This window comes from Callorhinus ursinus, unplaced genomic scaffold (assembly GCF_003265705.2).
Source record: "Callorhinus ursinus isolate GAN/ISIS: 27379988/994484 unplaced genomic scaffold, GSC_fseal_2.0 scaffold4, whole genome shotgun sequence".
NCBI lineage: Eukaryota > Metazoa > Chordata > Mammalia > Carnivora > Otariidae > Callorhinus > Callorhinus ursinus.
In genome coordinates this window covers 42,727,774-42,747,665 of record NW_027397066.1, presented here as the reverse complement: position 1 = coordinate 42,747,665, position 19,892 = coordinate 42,727,774, and the positions used below count along the sequence as shown (strand labels likewise).

Sequence of the window (19,892 nt, the reverse complement as noted above, 5' to 3'; positions counted from 1 at the left end):
ACGAGAGAGCACAAGCAGGGGGAGTAGCAGAGGGAGAGGGAGAAGCAAGCTCCCCACTGAGCAGGGAGTCCGATGTGGGGCTCCATCCCAGGACCCTGGGATCATGACCTGAGCCAAAGGCAGACACTTAACTGATTGAGCCACCCAGACGCCCCTTAATATGTTACTATTAACTGATTAATGTTTTGCCCAGATTTCCTCTAACGCCCTTTCTGTATTCTGCATATTACTAAGTCATCATATCTCCTTAGGCTCCTCTTAGCTGTGGCAGTTTCTCAAACTTCCCTTCTTTTTGATGATCTTCAAAGTTTGGAGGAGTACTGGTTGGATATTTTGTAGGACGTCCCTCAAAAAAACAAAACAAAACAAACCACTGATGTTTTACTCATGATTAGACTTGGGTTATGTTTTTTTGGAAGAAAACCCACAGAGGTGAAATGCCATTCTCACAAAGTGTCATTTTTTATCTCATTTTTCTTTTTAAGGTGGGTGTAAACATGCAGGAGTAAAAATGTACAGAAAAGTAAATTGCAAGGGAATAAATCAAAATATTATCAGAAGCTATCTCAGGATACCAAAGTTACTGGATATTTGTAATTTCTACTTTTTGCTTGTCTGTGCTTTCTAAATGTTCTGCAATGGACATGTGCCTTTAAATTGGGGTGGAGGTGGGGGGAAGATGTCTGTTTACAGAGTGGTCTATACCTGTCTGAAAAAGTACTTAGTTTCCTGAAATGCACAAGTTCTTCCCAGCGTTGGTAAAAATAAGGAAGTATTTGCAGTTCTCCCATGTCATGGGGAGGTGGCCCTTCCTGAGCAAAGTCAGAAGAAATCTCCACTCCATATTACAGCTGTTTCTTGGTCAATCCCAACACCTTGACAGAAAGCCAGGGAGGAAGTCTGGAGGGGGAAGGAAAAGAGTGAGAGATTACTCTACAAAACTATCCTTACTTCAAGCATGGCAGCACCAACAGTTCTCTCCTCTGTGTCTCTCTGTCTCCCTGTCTCTGTCTCTGTCTCTGTCCCTCCCCCCTTCATTCATTCCTTTATCTTCTCAGCTAGTATTTATTGAGTGCCCTGAAAATTGAGAAAGATCTCAAAAGACATCCCTATCCTCAAGGCACTTACATTCTAGTGGGGTCGGGGCATCTGGCCACAAATACTCTGTTGGGTGGTGATAAATGTCATGAAGAAAAAGAAAACAGGGATAGATCTGGAAGGAGCAAAGGGGATTTGCTATTTTAGAGCAGGTGGTCAGGGAAGTCCTCTCTGATGAGATGACCTTGAGCAGGGATTAGGGTTCTATGCAGAGGAAGTGGCAAGGGCAAAGGCCCTGAGACAGGATTTGGGGTCCTGCAGGTACGCTGGGGATGTGAGAGAGCCAGATCATGGAGAGCCCTGTAGACCTACAGATAGAGGGCTGTATTGTGTTAAATGGGAAATCATGGACAGGTCTTCGGTTGAACAGTTGATATGATCTGAATTAAGTACTTAAACAATCACTTCTGTTTGGAGATTTGATTGGGGGTGGGAAGGCTGGAGTGGGGCATGACAAGGCAGGGAAGCTTGTCTGGAGACAACTGCATTAGTTATGGCGAGAAAAGATGATGAATTAGAACAAGGTGGTAGCAGTGGAGGTGTAAACAAGTAAGTAGATTCCAGATATAATTTGAAGAAAGAGACAATTAACTTCTAGGTTTACTAGAAGTTAATTAGATATACTAATGAACTTCCAGGTTTCACAGGCACATATAAAACTACTGTGTACCCAAAAATATTACTTCACCCAGGTTTCAGACTTTGAATTGGTTGCAATTTGACAAATTCTTTTATACACACACACACACACACACACACACACACACACACACTCTTTGAGGAGATAATGAAAAGGAAAGAGGACTTTTTTTTCCCATTTATTTTTCTTTTCAATTCTCTTCTCTCTCCATTCCCCTTCCCCCAAAACCATCCACTCTAACATAGTTGAGTCTTTAAACAGGCTTATATCCTTGCTAAATTCATAGAGTTGTTTTATGTATTGCATTTCTTATTTACCAAGAGATATTGGCTTAAAGATCTCATTTTTATTTATTTTTTTACTCAATATTATGTCTTTAGGATCTATTCATATTGCTGTTTGTACATCTAGTCGTAGCTTTTGTTTACTGTGTAGTATTCTGGAGTATCTATAACCCTACTGATGAATAACTAGGTTACTTGCAAATTTGTGCTATTATAACATCACTTCTAGGAATGTTCTTTTTTTTCTCTTTTAAAGAAGGAGAGAGGGTGGGGGACACAGGGAGACAGAGAGGGGGAATCTCAAGCAGGCTCTACACCCAGCACCGAGCCTGATGCCAGGCTCAATCCCCCAACCCTGAGATCACAACCAGATGCTCAACCAACTGAGCCACCCAGGCACCCCTAAGAATATTCTTACATAGATTACATTATGGTCTTCTTTGTGGGTATCTCTAGGATAAGAAAATTCTCCTTTCTATTCACATCCTTTTGCTTTTTTCCAATTTTAGGGGTTCCTCATGTTCTGAATATTAATGCCTGTCAGTTTCAGACATTGTGTTTATTTTCAGTCTATCATCCATATGTTAACTTCCTCAATAGTTTGCTTTATTTGAACTAAAATCTTTCATTTTAATGTGGTCAAATGATCTGTTATCTTTTTAAAATCCTTAAAGTATATAGAGTTCAGAAGAATCTCAAGAAGGACTTAGACACAAGGTAGGAATGTGATGCACAAAAGAGCATGTTTAACACTGGCAGATTGCATTTCTGTTGAATGGGGCATGATGTGAGAAACATCAGTGTTGAAAGTTTCATCCACTTATGGAGCTATGTCCTATCCCTACTCATTTTCCTTCCCCTCCACACCTTCTCCCTCGGGAGGTCACATGCTCCACTCTCTTTTTTGAGCACTGCAATTGAGAAAACTCCTATATTCAGCAGACTCTAGCCAAGACCTTTTTTTAAATTCCAGATTCACATTTTCAACTACCTGATCTAGGATGCAGTAGAAATGTATGAATTTTACCTGCCTATCATTTTCTCTCCCTCAAACAGAACAGAATTATAATAGCAAACACTCACATACCACTAATTACATGACAGACATTTTTCCTGTGCTTTACAAATAAGAATTCTTTTAACCCTTATAACAACGCTGTGAAGTAGACAATATTATTATTTCCATTTTACAGATAAGAAAACTGAGGTTCTGAGAAATTAAGTGACTTCCCGAGATGATACAACTAGTAAGTGGTAGAGCCAGGACATACCTTGTATCCATGGGGAACCTATGCTATACGTTTGGGAGTGCAGTTGACACCATCACACCCCTAGCCCCAGTACCTGGCACATGACTGGTTCAAGGATGGGCATGTGATCCAAACTGAGCCAAAGTCCTTCGTCCCTGGAGAAATGTTCTATGTTTGCTTATGATTCTAAGGTGGTGTGTATGAATCTTAAGGACCATCATAATCTTCACATAAAAGAATCTGACAAGAAAGAGAGACTAATACCTTATGACATCATTTGAGTCCCTTCAGCCAACCACAACAGAAGCCAGCATGAACCTCGACTTTGTAGTTGTAGGAGTTAATCATTTCCTCTTTTTCTTAGCCTAGTTTGAACTGGGTTTCTATTACATGTAATTTCAAAAGTCCTGATTACAATTAATGATCCGTGAGCACTTTTGTCAGACCCCTGGCTGCTATCATCATTTAGAAAGACTCTGATGGCAGAAATTCCCACATTATGAAGTCAGCTTGTCAATGTGCTTGTCAATGACAATTTCCCCCGTTGTCATACACATGAATTCAAAATCCCAAATTCCAGCCTCCTGAGCAACCAGGATGCAAATATGTGACCCAGGCTCTGATGATCCACATCCACCTTTGCTGGTGTAGGAGGGTGTCCTGGAGAGGTCTGTGTGTCCAGCTTTCAAGAGTCGCGGGAGTTACAAAGACAAGTTCTTGGTGTAAAAGCAGCCTTGTTGCTGGAGGACCAAGAGATGCAGTCAAGTTCCTTTCACTTCCTGTTTGCCAGCTGCAACAACAGCAAAGGTAGCACCTTCTCAGGGCAGCTCTGGGATATGGTTTGGGGCATCGTTGTGTAGGCTTAGCCTTGAATCGGTTTCTCCAGATCTCCTAACAATTCTGAGCAGTAATCAACATCCTTTCATAAATCGCATTTCTACTTCAACTAGGCAAAACAGTTGTGTTCTTTGCAGGTAAGAACTCTAGCTGATCTGGGCAGTCATTAAACACAAGTTTCAAAAGAAGAGGAGCCAGCTCTCTCATTTGCCTTTGTATCCCCAGCATATGATACATTGCCTGACACATAATGGTAATTAATAAATCATAAAATGCAACTACAGTCATATCACTATTCTGCTCACCATCCTGCAAAGGAGGGGGAAAAAAAAACACAAGAAAAACTGCATACAATCCCATCACCAGAGAGAATGGCTATTAAAACTTCAGTGACTCTACTTTTGAATTCTTTTCTGTATAAATATAAACATAGACATATAAAGAAATTGATTTTTAAAGCAAAATTTGATTATAAGATACATGTTTTTAATCTGTTCTTCTTTTCTCCCTTTCTTACTTTTTTATTTTTTTATTTTTTTACTTTTATTTATTTATTGAGAGAGAGAGAGAATGGTAGAGAGAGAGCATGAGAGGGAAGAAGGTCAGAGGGAGAAGCAGACTCCCCGCCGAGCAGGGAGCCCGATGCGGGACTCGAACACCGGGACTCCAGGATCATGACCCGAGCCGAAGGCAGTTGCTTAACCAACTGAGCCACCCAGGCACCCTTCTTACTTTTTTAAAAACTCAATACATCCTAGACATTATTCCACATCAACAAGTTTTACCTACATCATCATTCTTACTGGCTAATGGCTTTGTATAAACCATAATAAACCAACTTCCCATTTGTGGAATTTTAAGTTGGTTCTAGCATGTACGTACTACATACGTAATACATTTTATATATGTATTCAATTGTTATTATATTTGCAGTTATATATATATCACATATGACTATGTAATATTCGAGGCTCTTAAATATCTTTCACCGTATATCTCTGCTCACAGGACTGGAAACTTCTCTCTTCATTTCTCCATAGGAACTGCCTCGATTCCTACACCTTTTACTCTAAATCCCCTGGGATCAAACCAGCAAAAATTAGAAGCATATCCAATTATCCCTATTATATATTAAAGGGTTTGGGGATTTGTTTATTTGCTTGCTTATGCGTTTGCTTATATATTTATTCATTTATTTTGCTAGATTTGTGAAAAACAAAATTCATTATACTTTAAGCCTAGATTTTGCATTATGTTTTCAGAAGCAAACAAGAAGTTTTCTCAGGTGAGTTTTAAAAAGCCACCTTACGTGTGCATGTGGTGACATATTCTAGGTAATTAAGTATAATGAACCATGCACTGTGGAGAAAGCCCTGAATCAAAAAAGAAACAGATCTGGCAAAGGAGAAGAAATATCTGCAAATTGCCGAGGACTGGGTCTGATATGTGAGGCCTGCCAATTTACCTGTTTTGTGAACAGCACAAAATCCCACTGGGCATTGAGGACCTCCCCGGAGGCTCTGTAGGAAGAGACGGGGCCCCTCGTGAAGAGCAAACACATATTTCCAATTTGGGGCACCTGTGGTTAATCGTCTTTTTTGTCTCAGGGATAGCTTTTCTGCCTTTTCCCCAGAAATGTATTATCCTCTCAAAGATACCTCAACATAAATAATAGAAAAATTGTAAAAATGAACAAATGTACTCCTCTGCATCCGAGTGGTTGCCACGGCAACGAGTGAACCACCAGTGTAAATTTCCTACGCGCCAGCCTCTCACTGAAGGACCCAAGTCTGCCTCTCTTCACCAGAGGCTTCTCTGCAGCTGAGCTTGGGCAGCCCTATTTTCATAAAGTTAGAGGACATTGAAACCTACTGGATAAAAGCTGCCCACCTTCTAAATCACAGATCTCTCAACTTCTCTCTCTGTAATCTCACTCAAACTGCACACCCAGTCGATTTCCTAATGGAATCAGCAGAGAAGTGACTCATACCAGTCCTAAGTGTTCATTAGAAATATTGGTACTAATGAACTAATTTATTTGAAACATGCACTTAAAAATCACTCTTCCTTCTGTGTCCAGGTTAGCAAACCATTTTCCGTCTAAGTGACATGGGAAGCTCCCCGTGCAATTGTCATAATCTCTTCTATATTTGGGGGCCGTTTTCATATTCTATCTTTATGTTCTTGTATCTTTCTCTTTCTTCCCCCCTTCTTCTAATTCCTCTTCTTCCTAAGGGTTTACTTCCATGTCAGCAGTTAATGTCCAGAATATATTAAGGAAAGCATTATTATCAGGATTCAAACTGGGATATAGCCAGAAAAAGCCAAAAGTGGCAAGAGCTTGGTGGCAGAGAGAGGGAGAGGGTCAGTGCCAAAAACGCCGCATGTTTGGGTTATGTTTGATAACTATGGAGGGGATGCTAGGACCCCAGAGTCTCCCAGTCAAATTGGCCTTTGATCTCTGGCCCCCTCAGAACCCTTCTTCCCCAACTCCATCTCTTCCCTAAGGCTTTTAAAGGGTAAAATTCTTCATGTCTGAAAGACTCTTGACTGGTTCCGGAAAGGCACTCAGTCCTTGCATTGTCCATTGGCCAGCACCGAGGGGAGGAAGGAAGCTCATTCCTCAAGACTTTGAGGATCTTGGACCCCTTTGATCTGATGATGGCTAAACACCTTGCCCCCAAAAGTGCACATGCAGACACACAAGCACAATTTCACTAAAATTTTGGTACAGTTTCTGAGGGTTCATGGATCTGCTCTGGAACCCAGGGTAATAATCACAGAGCAAAATGTTTTAGTCAGGAGGAAGGGGTATGACCCCAGATCCTGGCATCTAGTTTTCTGTCCTAACAGCATTTCATGCATGAGTGCCGATTAAACATTTCTTTGATGCCTAATTTCTGGCTAGATACTTTGAAAGAGCAAACAAAAGAAAAAGAAGATATATAATCCTCATTCTGGAATATTTTGTAGATTAATGAAGGGGATGGGAAAGGCAAATATCTGAAAGTAAATAGAAAATAATACAAAAGCATATACACACATAGTGGCACATGAGAGCACGCGCATGTGTGCACACACACCCACTGCAGGAAGAGACCCTGGGGGCTGGAATTAGTCACAAAAGCCTTCCTAGGGGGCGCCGGGGTGGCTCAGTTGGTTAAGCATCTGCTTTTGGCTCAGGTCATGATCCCAGGGTCCTGGGATGGAGCTCCCCATCCAGCTCCCTGCTCAGCAGCTAGTCTGCTTCTCCCCTTGTGCTCATGCGTGCGCATGCGTGTTCTCTCTCTCAAATAAATAAAATCTTAAAAAGAAAAAAAAAAGCCTTCCTAGAAGAAGCAATTCTTGGATAAAAATCCAGATTACAGGTTGTACCGCACCACAATGGGAAGAAAATGAGAAACGTTCAAAGAAGTTGGACTCTCTGAGGTTAATAGTGTGATGGATATTTTGGCTTCCTTATTAATGCTATTGTTAATTTTTTCCACATCCGGAACTGGCAAGGAGAAAAGATGAACAGTTTATAGGAAATGAGGAACTTTTCTATTTGCCTAAAAGTAGCACGGCTCTGCATATTCTCTCATCATTTTTAAAACAGTTGTGGAAAACAAGGAGTGCCAAGAGGCCATTTCCTTGTCACCCGGGGCAGAATTAACTGAAGTCAGAGTACGGCTCTGTTATGGGAAGAGTTCATGGAAGACATTTCTTAGGCAAGGAGAAAAATAACAAAAGGGTTTTTTCCAACTTAAAATATTTATATGAACAGGAATACTGCGCTATATCCATCAACTGTTAGGCAAGGCAAGAGTGCAAAACCAGGCAACCTTCCTTGGGGCTAAGGCTCCACTGAGCAGCTGAGCTATGGAAGGCCGAGTTTATAGAAGAAGGCATAACCAGCTCTTGACGATCCATATGTAACAGTACTGAAAAGGAGGGTCTTCCGTCTAAAGTATGTGCCATTGGCTTTCCAAAACAACAGGAAAGGATGTATACTTTAGATAGAAGGTTCTGGTTTCCATCATTTTTTTTAAAGATTTTAATACAACTGTCCGAGCTGACCAAATGATTTAGACAAACCTAATCGTGGCTGTAAAAATAAATCATTGCATTGAATTTCCACTCCAAGGCTGCATATCTAAAGTTCTAGAAAATGACATTTAAGAACATGAAGCTTTCCTAGACACAGAGGCAAGAACGCACCCAATTTAAAGTTCTTCAAGGCGACAACTTGCTCCCAAATTGTGTAGATTAGAGGACTATTAACAGCTACAGGAATAACCTAAAATATCACATGAAAGCAAAGTAGGAAAGTGAACAATATTATAAGAACTTGAACATTTCTATTTTTTCATCTGATTTTTAAATTGGTGACATTATTGCTGAGCAAGGACATTATAAATTGGGAAAAAAGTCACTCCTGAGTATTGCATGAATATGCCACTTGGTTTTACATTTAATTAAAGTTATTTGGAATCACTTGCTAATTACTTGAGAAAAAGAAGTGGAAATGGTCAGCAAGCCCTTCTGTTGGTCACCAAGGAAGGGGATGGAGGCTGGGATCCAGCGTCCATCCCTACTGCCCATAAGGCTCACTGCCTTGATGTCCCAGTTGCCCGATCAAGGAGCCCGATCAAGGAGCCCGTTGTGATCCTCATCCTACCCAAAGCCCCTGGAGCAGCTGGTACCACTCCTCCTTTCTTGGAGCTGCTTCTCAGAGGCTATAGCAGAACGCCCTTTGCTGTCTCCTCCTTTTTCATGTGGTCTTTACCCTTTCTCCATCCCTCGGCTCTATTTCCTGTATCTCTCCTTCCCCCTCTCAAGTCTTGAGTCTTCACCCAAGTCTCCATCTACTCACTCATTCAACAAATACTTATGGAGTGCTTCCTGTGTGCCAGGCACTGTTCCAGGTGCTTGGGATACATCATCATAGAAACCCAAGATCCCTGCTCTTGTGGAGCTGCCATTCTAGGGGAGCATCCTAAGTAATGCAAACCAGAAGCCTGGGAATCTGTCTTCGACTTGCCCTCCCCACTGCCACCGCCCTAATGAAGGTTATTTTCACCTCCACCTCATGTCTTTTTTTTTTTTTTCCAAAGATTTTACCTATTTATTTGACAGAGAGATACACAGCAAGACAGGGAACACAAGCAGGGGGAGTGGGAGAGGGAGAAGCAGGCTTCCCGCGGAGCAGAGAGCCCAATGCGGGGCTCGATCCCAGGACCCTGGAACCACAACCTGAGCTGAAGGCAGATGCTTAACGACTGCGCCACCCAGGCGCCCCTCTACCTCATGTCTTAACAGCAGGCCCATGATGACCTCCCATCTCTTCCTACTTCCATGCCCCCTCCACGTTACTATGAAATAATGATTATACTTTAGAAAGAGGAATCTTTTTAAGCAGCCGTGTAGCTCAGGGTCTCAGTGGCTTTTCATTACCCGGAGGGTAAATCCAAAGTGAGGCCTTGTGCCACTGAGCTTCCTTCTTCCCCTAGTTCCTAGCCTACTCACTCGGCACCCTGCATACTCCACCCCAGACACCCCAAGGCTTTCCCCACCCCTGTGTCTCCTGCAGAGCAGGGACAGTGTCCCCACCATTATTTCCTGGTAAAGAAATAATCATAGCAATAGTTACTGTGTATTAAGTACTCATTTAATGGCTAGACTGTTGTCAAACACTTCACAAACACTTGAATTCATACAACAATTGTGTGAGGGAGGTACTATGGGTATTGACTCTGCTTTACAGAAGAGGAAACTGATGCTCAAAAATATTAAATAACTTGCCCAAGTTACACAGCTGTGAACTATTCCAAAGGCCCTGCTCTCTGCACTGGCTGAAGCCCCGCCCCAGCCTCCACACCTCCAGGACCTGGCCCACATCTGCGTCTCACTGAATTCTAATTAAATAATTGAATTTTGCTCTCTTATATCTGCATCTTTTGTTGGAAACTACCAAGAACATCTTAGGAAGTGGATAAGGTATACATAAATTCCCATCGAAATTAGTTAAATTAACAGGGATATCTTAGCACTCTCTCTTCAAATCTCAGAATCCGATCTTTCAAGATCAGTGTAAAGTTTTCTTTTCTTCTCTCCTTCCCTTGTCTTCTTAGCTTTAGAGCATGCCTTGGAAGACTGTGATGGTCAGAAGTCAGACAGGATGAAAATAAAAGTGTGGAGGGGATCCTGGAGAGAGAAGAGGATGAGGGCCCCCTTTGATGCCCAAGGGAAAATAGAACCCACCTCATGGCCCAGCTAATTTTCTCCCCTTGTCTTGGCTTCTCCCTCATTCTGATCTGGCGAGGGTGACAATAACTATGGGCAGAAGTGACAAGGAAAAAAATATGAGCTCCCCTGTCCTTGTTCTGGAAGCCTGGTTCCCACAGATAACTCAGAAAACCCCCCTGGGAAAGTAGTCAGGTTAAGGGAAATGCTCTGGCAGCTCCAGGTAATAGATTTTCTTTGGTAGTCTCAAATCCAAATATTTTGTCCTGTTTCCACTCACTGTAACCCAGCATTTTAATCCAAACATTATGGAGCTTCCCATGGCCCCAGGAGCAAGTCAGAAGGCAGAGTTACCCTCTATCATTTCCCTGTTTAAGGGTCAATGGCAGCACTTGATGGAAATGTTCAGAAGGGAAGGGCTTTGAATCCTCAACCCAAACTGATGTGGCCATTGAACCACATGGGCCCACACAGAGGGGAGCAGGGATGAGGGGCCACGGGCCAAGGAGGAGTGCCTGTGACACAGTCATGGACACCATGGGGGTGGTTCCCTGTGCTAGGATGAGGGTGGGATGAAAGGACCAGTGTCTGTTTCTCCTTGTTGGTCTGAGTAATGTCCACAAACTAAGATGGAGCTTTAAAAGAGGGATCTCCCTCACTCTCCCACGTGACCTAGATTGTGTATGGATGCCTCATCCAGGAAGACCTTCTCCTTGCTCCTACAGGCTGGAGAGGAGGCTGTAGCCAGCCTGGAGGCATGGCTTTGTCCCTGCCAGCTGTCAGGAAGGAGAGGGTAGGTATGGTCAGCCCAGGCCTGAGACCAGGGCTCAGAAGGTGAGCCAGGAGGTGGGGGAATTGGTGTGAACTCTGTTCTGCAGCACATAGGAACTACTCCAGAAACCAAAGTTTGCATAGATGGCCTTCCTGGTGGCTCTGAGGTACAGGTCTCCTCCTCCTCCTGAAACAGCTCCCAACATCAAAGGAATAAATCACCCATCTTTTCAGTAGCCCTCAGCCTCCCCATCTCAGAGCCTCAATTGTGCCCTTGCCAAGCCCACCACTGTCTTGGCTTAAAGAAGGAAGACGGGGGCCTTTTTGTTTTAGGGGCAAGTGTACAGCAAAGCTGCTGGTGGTAGGGCAGCATGGAGGAGGCCTTCCCTTCCCAAGGAACTCTGGGGGCGCACCTCCTTCCTGCCTCCGTTGTTCTCTAGAGCAGCGGGTCCAGCTCCTCCATGATGACAGGCCCCATGGAGCGAAGGGGTTCAGTCCAGGCTCATTGGCCCCCAGAGCTGAGGGTCTTAATCCAAACTCTACATACACACATCTTCTCAACTTCAGGAAGAGCAAGGAGGGGCAGGAAAGGAAGCAAGCAGCACTGAGTGACCCAGAAGAGGGGGTGACAGGGGACTAGAATAGAAAGGTGTTGGGGTGCCTGGGTGGCTCAGTCGGTTGAGCATCTGCCTTTGGCTCAGGTTGTGATCCCAGAGTCCTGGAGTGGAAGCCCATGTCAGGGTCCCTGCTCCTCGGGGAGCCTGCTTCTCCCTCTCCCTGCCACTCCCCCTGCTTGTGTTCTCTCTCTATCAAATAAATAAATAAAATCTTAAAAAAAAAAGAAAAAGAAAAGAAAGGTGTCTGTGCCACCGATCCAAAAGGCAGGTGGGTCCAGGCAATCCTCGAAAGGAAAGAGAAGTTTTTTGGGTTTTGTTGCTGCTGCTGCTGCTGTTGTTGTTTTGTAATTTACAAATAATCTCATTTCATCCTTATTTTGTTATCCCCGTTTCATAGATTAGGGAATTGAGGCCTTTTGAAGTTGAGCTTTGATATTTGACAGATCAATGTGACCATCTACACTGGAATGTCTTCCTCTGTCACTAGATGGGTTGCCAGTATGTTCTAGACTTCATGTCCCACCAGGCTGAGACTTCTGCAGGGAGCATGTCAGGTCATCATGTCCACCATCCTTGTTTGCACAACTCTGCAAGTGACATCCTTGAGGTCTTGCCACCTGCCTCTGCCAGCGACCGAGGGCCCCTGGGCAGGTTTTCCAGAACCTCTTCTCAAAGTGAGCCAGTTCAGAGGTCAAGAGACACTTCCAGGAGGGAAGTTATCAACTTACTCAATGTGGATTTGCTGACTTACAAGACCCCTCCAAGGCCTGGGGACAGAAACCCAGAGCAGCTTATAATGAAGGGGAAAGGAAAGAAAGAAATGTAACAGGCAACAATGTTTGATTTTGAAGAAATGATGCAGACGTGTGGATAAAATCAATATCAAAGCTAGTAGTACTTAGATCCCACAAGACCTGTTTGGGCTAAGGTGGTGGGTGAAGAAAGTGTTAACAGAACAGTTAACCTTCAGGGGCGCCTGGGTGGCTCAGTCAGTTGAACGTCTGCCTTTGGCTCAGGTCATGATCTCAGGGACCTGGGATCAAGTCCTGCATCAGGCTCCTTGATCAGCGGAGAGCCTGCTTCTGCCTCTGCCTCTCTCCCCGGCTTCCTCTCTCTCTCTCTCACTCACTTTCTCTCAAATAAATAAATAAAATTAAAAAAAAAAAGAACAGTTCACCTTCAGCTATGCTTTTCTCATTGTCCATCAGTTTCCAAAGAGTTATACACAAATATATGGTTTCTGGTACTCCTTGGCTTTATTAAATAACTAGCTGACTTCAGCTACGCTGACATTCATGGGAGCTCGCCTCAGGGGAGGGTTGCCTTAGGCCCTGTGAGAATCAGACTCAGTGCTACATTGTTTTTTTTTTTTTTTTTTTTTGCTTCAATCTTTTATGGACATCATGATGCTGGTTTTTAATATAAATCTTTTTATGATGAGTTTGAGGGTAGCAGAATGACTTTTATGAGGACAAACCTGGTTACTATGTACGTAATTCATTGGGGCTTTTAAGATGTAGAAATTTGACTGCCTGCCTAGTGTGAGGACTTTTTTGTTGTTGCGCATCCAAGTTTGTTTATGAAATTCTCCTGCACCAGATAATATTGTTGTATGATAAGAACAGATCGTGTTTATGTGACCTTATGGGATGATGGTTGGGGTTTGAGGGTCTCTTCTTTCAAACACTCACTTGGTATGGAACATGCAATGACTCCATGTAAAGATGGTGTAATGTGGTGAAATAGAGAGGAGGCCTAAGAGCTCTATAAGAACAGGGGACTAGGAAGGTGGGTGCCATGTCCTCCTCTTTTGGGAAACCTGGAGATCCCATGCTCACCACACACAGGGCAGGCCAGGCTCCTCCACCGTGGAGGTAGGGATGCAGATGGGCAGGTGCACTATCCAAATGGGCAAACCCAAGAGGATCCATCAGACAAAGTGTCATAATGGAAGCTGTAGGCAGAGTTTCCAGGGGCCACAAGGCAAGTCTCCACTGGAATTCCCAGCCAAGAAAGATAACTCTTAGAAAAGGCACATTCCCAAGTTCCGACCCTTCTCTCTAATAAAGTGTCAGCTGACACTAAGAGTCAGGTGCTCTGACTCTTTCTTAGACAGTGTTCAATGATTTGCATGATTTTATCACCTAATCCTTACAGCGATCTTGATGGAGGGGAAACTGAGGCTCATGGAGATGAAGTAGCTGCCTGAGGTCACACAGCATTTGTACTTCTAATGATTAACACTCTACAAATCTGGTCTCATAACATCGAGTAACAAACTGGTTCAGTGTGTTTACAATCAGTCACCATCTCTCCTCCCAGTTTGTCAATTTCTTGTGACTTCCCTACAGTTCATGGCAACACCCATTTCCTTCATCATTATCTCAATTCAAGCCCTTACCAAATTTTTGGTTTTTATATTTGCCTCTTTATCAGTCTGCAGGCCACCAGCCTCTCTCCCCACATCCATCTCCTATGCCACAGTTTGCTTGATCTTGATACATTCTGTAAGCCGGTCAGGTCCCTACGCCACAGTCCTCACAGACACCCAGTTTAGTGTGATAGAGGGGCATGAGGTTTAACACTAGATAGTCCTAAGCATGACCCCCGGCCCTGCCTATTACCAGGTGACCTCCAAGCCTTGGTCTCCTGATGGACACACCTGCTAGCCTCCGAGAGTCAGCGTGAAGACAGCATACACTAATACGTGTCACGCCGTTTCCAAGAGCCCTCGCTGCCCTGTGGATAAATCTACCCCTGGAAACTACACTATGCTTCCCACTTCCCTTTCTTTCTACTAAAGGCTCCGCCACATAAAGCCCTTCAGCTAGCTAAGCTCTGCCTGGACCTTTCACCGTCCTTCCCGACTGCCTTTGTACACATACGCCATTTCCCATGCCATCTCTTTCCTCCAACAAACACCGACTCATCCCCAGGGTAAAGGGAGTCTGCCTCTTCCATTTGTGCTCCTGGACCTTCCATGGCAGGAGAGCCTTCCTTCTCTCTCAGATGTTATAGAACAGGTCCAGACCACTCATTAAGGCACTAATCTCTACCCTATTTCAATTGCAATATTTCCTGGCATCTCATTTGTCCTATCTCTCTAAATATACTTTAAGGACCTTGAGGGCAGGGCCCAGGCTTCCAAAGCTTTCTCTGTCTCCTCATGTTGCCTTCCCTGTCTTCTTGCACCAAGTGAGTGCCCAGTAACTGTGATTGAGGCCAGAGCACGGATGGGACAGAATGGGAGCGGGTTCCGGGGCATCTCACTCCCTTCCATGCTGTGCTCCGTCTACCTGAGGCTCCCTGGTTCCCAAGCTCTCTACCAGGACAGGACCACATGTGTCTGCTGCTTGCTTGGCCCATCACGCAGACAGATCGATGTTTAAATAAATGGGGGGGGGGGTTGATGATGACAGCCTGCACTAGAACTTTAAAAATGATGAGCTATTACTACCCTGGTTCTCATCTCCCAAATAACATCTTTATGGTCCCCACCAGGCCCCTGGTAATGAATTCCTTCAGTGTCTAAAGCAGTGCGGTGGGAATTAATCAGTCCACTTGTCCTCCGGGCTCAGTGGCGTGCTGCTGGAAGCTCAGAAGTAGCATCTGCTTCATTCTGCCCTCTGCTGTCCCTTATCTTTTCTGCCAGACTGTAGGTCTGGGGACCAAGGTCACAAAGGTCATAGCTTATAGATCATCCTACTTACTCCGGGGGCTAGCACGTGCTTGACACAGAGTCGGTATCCTGCGGCTGTCACCCTGGTCAATATGGCCTTCCTGGAATTGACCTGCAATTCTCTCCCTCCTAGAGCTACACGACCAGCTCCCTTGGGCATGGGTCGGGCAGGTGACAGGTGTGCTCAGTGGGTGGACTCAGTACTCAGCACCGTGCCACTTCCAGGCTGAATTTCAGCACTTATTTGCTGGTCTGAAACCATCTACAGGTCTATTTTCCCTCTGGCCATGGGCAACAGCATTGTTTCAGGTAATGACCGCCCCATCCCCACTGAGTAACTTCAGTGAGCAGAGCCCCCTTGCCAACCCTCAGTGGGTACATAACGTGAACAAGAAGTAAACCTTGGGTGTTTTAAGCCACTGAGATTTAGAGATCGTTATTACAGTAAACCTGGCCAATCTCTACCAATATCCCCCAAAAATGTTTAGTGACGGGAAAAAGAAAGGAATTTGGGGTAGAATGCAGATTTGTTTTGTAAAGTCTTTTCTGGTAGTTAAGGAAGAAATTCATATTAAGGAGGATATTTGCTACAGTGCTCACCCCTTTCCAGAGTTGGCATTAAAATACCATCCCATGGAGTCAAGTGAATACCAGTGCAGCAACCGGACTCATCGAAAAATAATAATTAAATAATAATGGATAAGAATTGTGGTCATGGATTGAATGCTTATTAAATTCCAGGCACTGGGGGTACCTGGGTGGCTCAGTTGGTTACATGACTGCCTTGGGCTCAGGTCATGATCCTGGGGTCCAGGCATCAAGCCCCACGGCAGGCTTCCTGCTCAGCAGGGAATCTGCTTCTCCCTCTCCCTCTGCCCCTTCCCCTGCTCATTTTTTCTCTCTCTCTCTCATAAATAAAATTTAAAAAAAGAAAAAAGAAAGCACCTCCTCAAAATATTATAAAACAAAACAAAACAAAAACAAAACTCAATTCCAGGCACTGGACTAAAAGCTTTGCGTAACTGTCCCATTTAACTTTTACCGTGACGTTACAAAGCAGTTATTTGTGCCCCCAGCTCCCACTCTGAAGACGATAAAGCTAAGATGGGGGGAAACTAGCTCACTTGCTCACAGGTGCACAGGTCGGACGTGACAGGACCCCGCTCTGAGTACTCAAGAGAGATGATTTCCAGTCCTGCTAAGACTGCCCAGAATTTCCCTCTGACTGTATCTGGAGAACATGAGGTTGGCACTGAGATGGATGCAAGGTGGAAAGCTCAACCGAAGAATTCATCTCTAAATATAATGCCAATCTATTCCTCTTGACGGACAATCCACAGGAACCCTGCCTTCATTTCATTCAAATGGCTCTGATTCATGAGCTTCCCCGGGCAGAACCCCCTAAGCTAAGATCTTAAGGACAAGTAAGTGTTACTCAAGGAAAAGGGTGAGACCGAGGTACGGAGCAGGAGTAGGATGGAGGGTGAGCTCCAAGTGGCAGGTGCGGACGGGAAAGCCAGGGGGCGCACACAGGTGTTTACAGGCTAATTTGTTCGGGGGCGGGGGGGGGGGGGCACCTGAGTGAGAGATCTGAACAACAACCCAGTGTGGAGTCTGTATCTGTTTTCTCAGCTGTTCAATGAGTCATTAGATACGAATAACATGGGGCAAGTGGGTACCGTATGCAGGGCTTTATCCAAAGTGCTTCACGTGTATTGATTTATCTTTGCCACAGTCCTCTGAGGTAGGCACTGTTATTGACGTTCATGCCAGAGATGAGGAAACTGAAGCACAGGAAGTTTAAGTAATTTCCCCAAGGGCACACAGCTAGTGAGTGATGAAGCTAGGAAGTAAACCTAGAACCCTCCCGAACTACGAGGATCTGAGTTCTAAGATAGAAGTTCCACGAAGCCAGGGATTTTTTTCTATTTTCCTTTGCTGCAGGATCCCTGGTATCTAGAATATGATAGGAGGCCTTAAATAAGCAGTGGTTAAATGAATAAATAATACAAGTAAATAGTCAACTAGAAAATAGCCAAGTAAAATATTATAGTTTTGCTCCTCTAAGAGGTCTAGAGTTGATTTCTTTCTTAGTTACTTCTAACTGCGTAAACCCACCCTGAATGCCATCAGAACATACTACTGGTTCTCGTCAATCACACATGCATTTGGTATCCCATCTCTTCTTTTAAAATATCATTCCATTCCATCCAGCAAATGTTCCCTGAGCCCCTCTTAGGGGCCAGGGTTTCCAAAAAGAATATGCTCGGATATCAAGACTGGAGCTGAATCCAGCAAAGAAGCAGATGTGGGAGCAAATAGTAACGATGCCGTTTGACAATGTCATAATAAAGGAATGTATAAAGACCTTGGTGAGCAGATATGCGAGCACTGGTTCTCCTGCAGTGGGAGTTTCTTCTAGAGGGAAGCAAATGTGAAAGAAGAGTTGCAGGAGGCCAAGCACACAACATGTGGGATGGCATTCCAGCAGAGGAACCGTATACACAAAGACATGTGGTGTTAAAATGCATGAGAGTCCCAAGGAGTCAACTATAATTCAAACACAAGTGAGCATCCAGCGAGGAGATAGGGAGAGTATGATGAGATCAGCTTGTAAGAGACTTGCATGCTAAGAAATGGGGGCTTTTTCCCGTGAGCCCCCAGCGCCATCCGATTTCAAGCAGTATGGTAACACAGTCAGATGGGACTTCTTCTGAGGAAATACATGTGGAGATAAAGATATTTGAAATGACTATTTCTATTCAACTACTTTTTTTTTTCAATCTCCTTGGGGAACCAAAAGGGATTGATAAGCATTGTCAGGAGATCTGAGTGAGATAGGCCCAGCCCAATGACAGGATTTCTGGCCATTTCTGATAATTTCTTAATCTTATGGAGAATCTGAACAGCCTTTGTCTTTGTCATTCGTCGTATTTTCTAATCCCCACTTTGGTGCCTGATTCGGTGCCTCCATTTAATCTTCTGAAAGATTTATTGCCCCAGCACTTCTGCATGTGATGAGCTCATCTGATGTCGGTTACCATACACAGAGGCTGGTGGGGAGATAGTTGGTTACGGTTGGCGACATGTGACAGGTCTGATCAAAATGTACTATGTGAGGGAAATATTGCTCTGGGGAAGTAACTTGGCATTTCAGCCTCATGCAAGGGCCCATTGGGGAGAACGGAGGAGGAGATGCCAATTTGCTAATGGGAATCTCCAACCTTGAGCCCCCTTCCTGCAGAGAGCTTAGATGCACATTGGTAGGGATTGTTTGCATTTAGTTACATCTCGGAGGCTTTGGTGGAAATACAATCTCTAAATATTGAAGGCAAAGCTGGAGACACAAAAATCACTTTGCTTTTATTCGCCCCAAACCACATACACTCAAACAGATGAAATATGTATGAAGCGAGAACCATCTGTAAACGTGCAGGAAGTGAGTCCCCCTGAAGCATCTGGGGCCTTGTCCTGATGCCCAGGTACCTGCCTGGGTGACTCATGACAGAGATGAAGAGAGAGTGGCAGCGATACCTTTGATTCAGGCTTTTTGTGTTTCACATGCAATTGCTCTCCATGCAGTCTTGAAGATGCACTTTAAAAATACACTTGTGGGGACACCTGGGTGGCTCAGTCGGTTGTCTGCCTTTGGCTCAGGTCATGATCCCAGGGCCTTGGGATCAGCCCCACATCGGGCTCCCTGCTCAGCGGGAAGCTTGCTTCTCCCTCTGCCACTCCCCCTGCTTGTGCTCTCTCTCTCTCTGACAAATAAAATCTTTAAAAAAATAAAAATTAAATTAAATAAAAATGCACCTGCCCACATTTCAGTCTCGGGCCACTCTCTCTGCAGGCTTCCCTGAGACCGCCTCCTGTGGACGGGGATGGACAAAGTAAGAAGCTTGACACAGTTGGGGCGTGCTGCGGGATAGGCCGGTGTGCTGAGGAAGGCTGACGACCGCAGCTAGCTGCTTTGTCTCAAGAAGGGGCATCTTTATCTAGCTTGCGTGAGGCACCACTGGCCTAGCATTTTGGGGGGCAGAGGGTTGGGGTCCACATGGTGTGGGGCACTCTTGGTGGGAAGCCTGCTATTACTATTTCTGCCAGTCTGGGATCAGGAGGTAAAGGCGGGAGCTGGCTGCGGATGCTGGCTGGGGCGGGGGTCAGGGGGTGGCCCAGAGGCAGACAGGTAAGCCCTCCTTACACACCCCATGGACTTCCCAAGTCTGGGCTACCTCCTTCAGAATAGCCTCCTGCCCCCCAACCAGTGCTCATCATCCAACACACAGAAGCCCATCTTCTGTGTTGCTCTGGGGAACTCAGCAAAGATCTCGTGATTCTCCCAACATCCCCAGCCAGGCTTCCATGCTATTCTTCAGCATCCACCCCTGGCTCCAGGGAGATGGGAATGCCCACACCGCCCCTGGCTCTCATTCTACACAACGTCCCTACCGTCTCGAGGAGGCCCCTCGAGGGGCTCACCTCCCCACCTCA

General features: G+C 44.8%; 1 long non-coding RNA gene across 1 annotated transcript in view; it reads right to left on the bottom strand.

The window, feature by feature from the left end:
* Window positions 1-478: 478 nt before the first annotated feature.
* The window catches only part of LOC112835981 (uncharacterized), an 80,844-nt gene continuing 61,430 nt past the window's right edge, over window positions 479-19,892 (bottom strand). Inside the window, exon 5 of the long non-coding RNA XR_003211353.2 lies at window positions 479-900. This is a non-coding gene — a long non-coding RNA (uncharacterized lncRNA). The remainder of the gene's footprint in view (window positions 901-19,892) is intronic.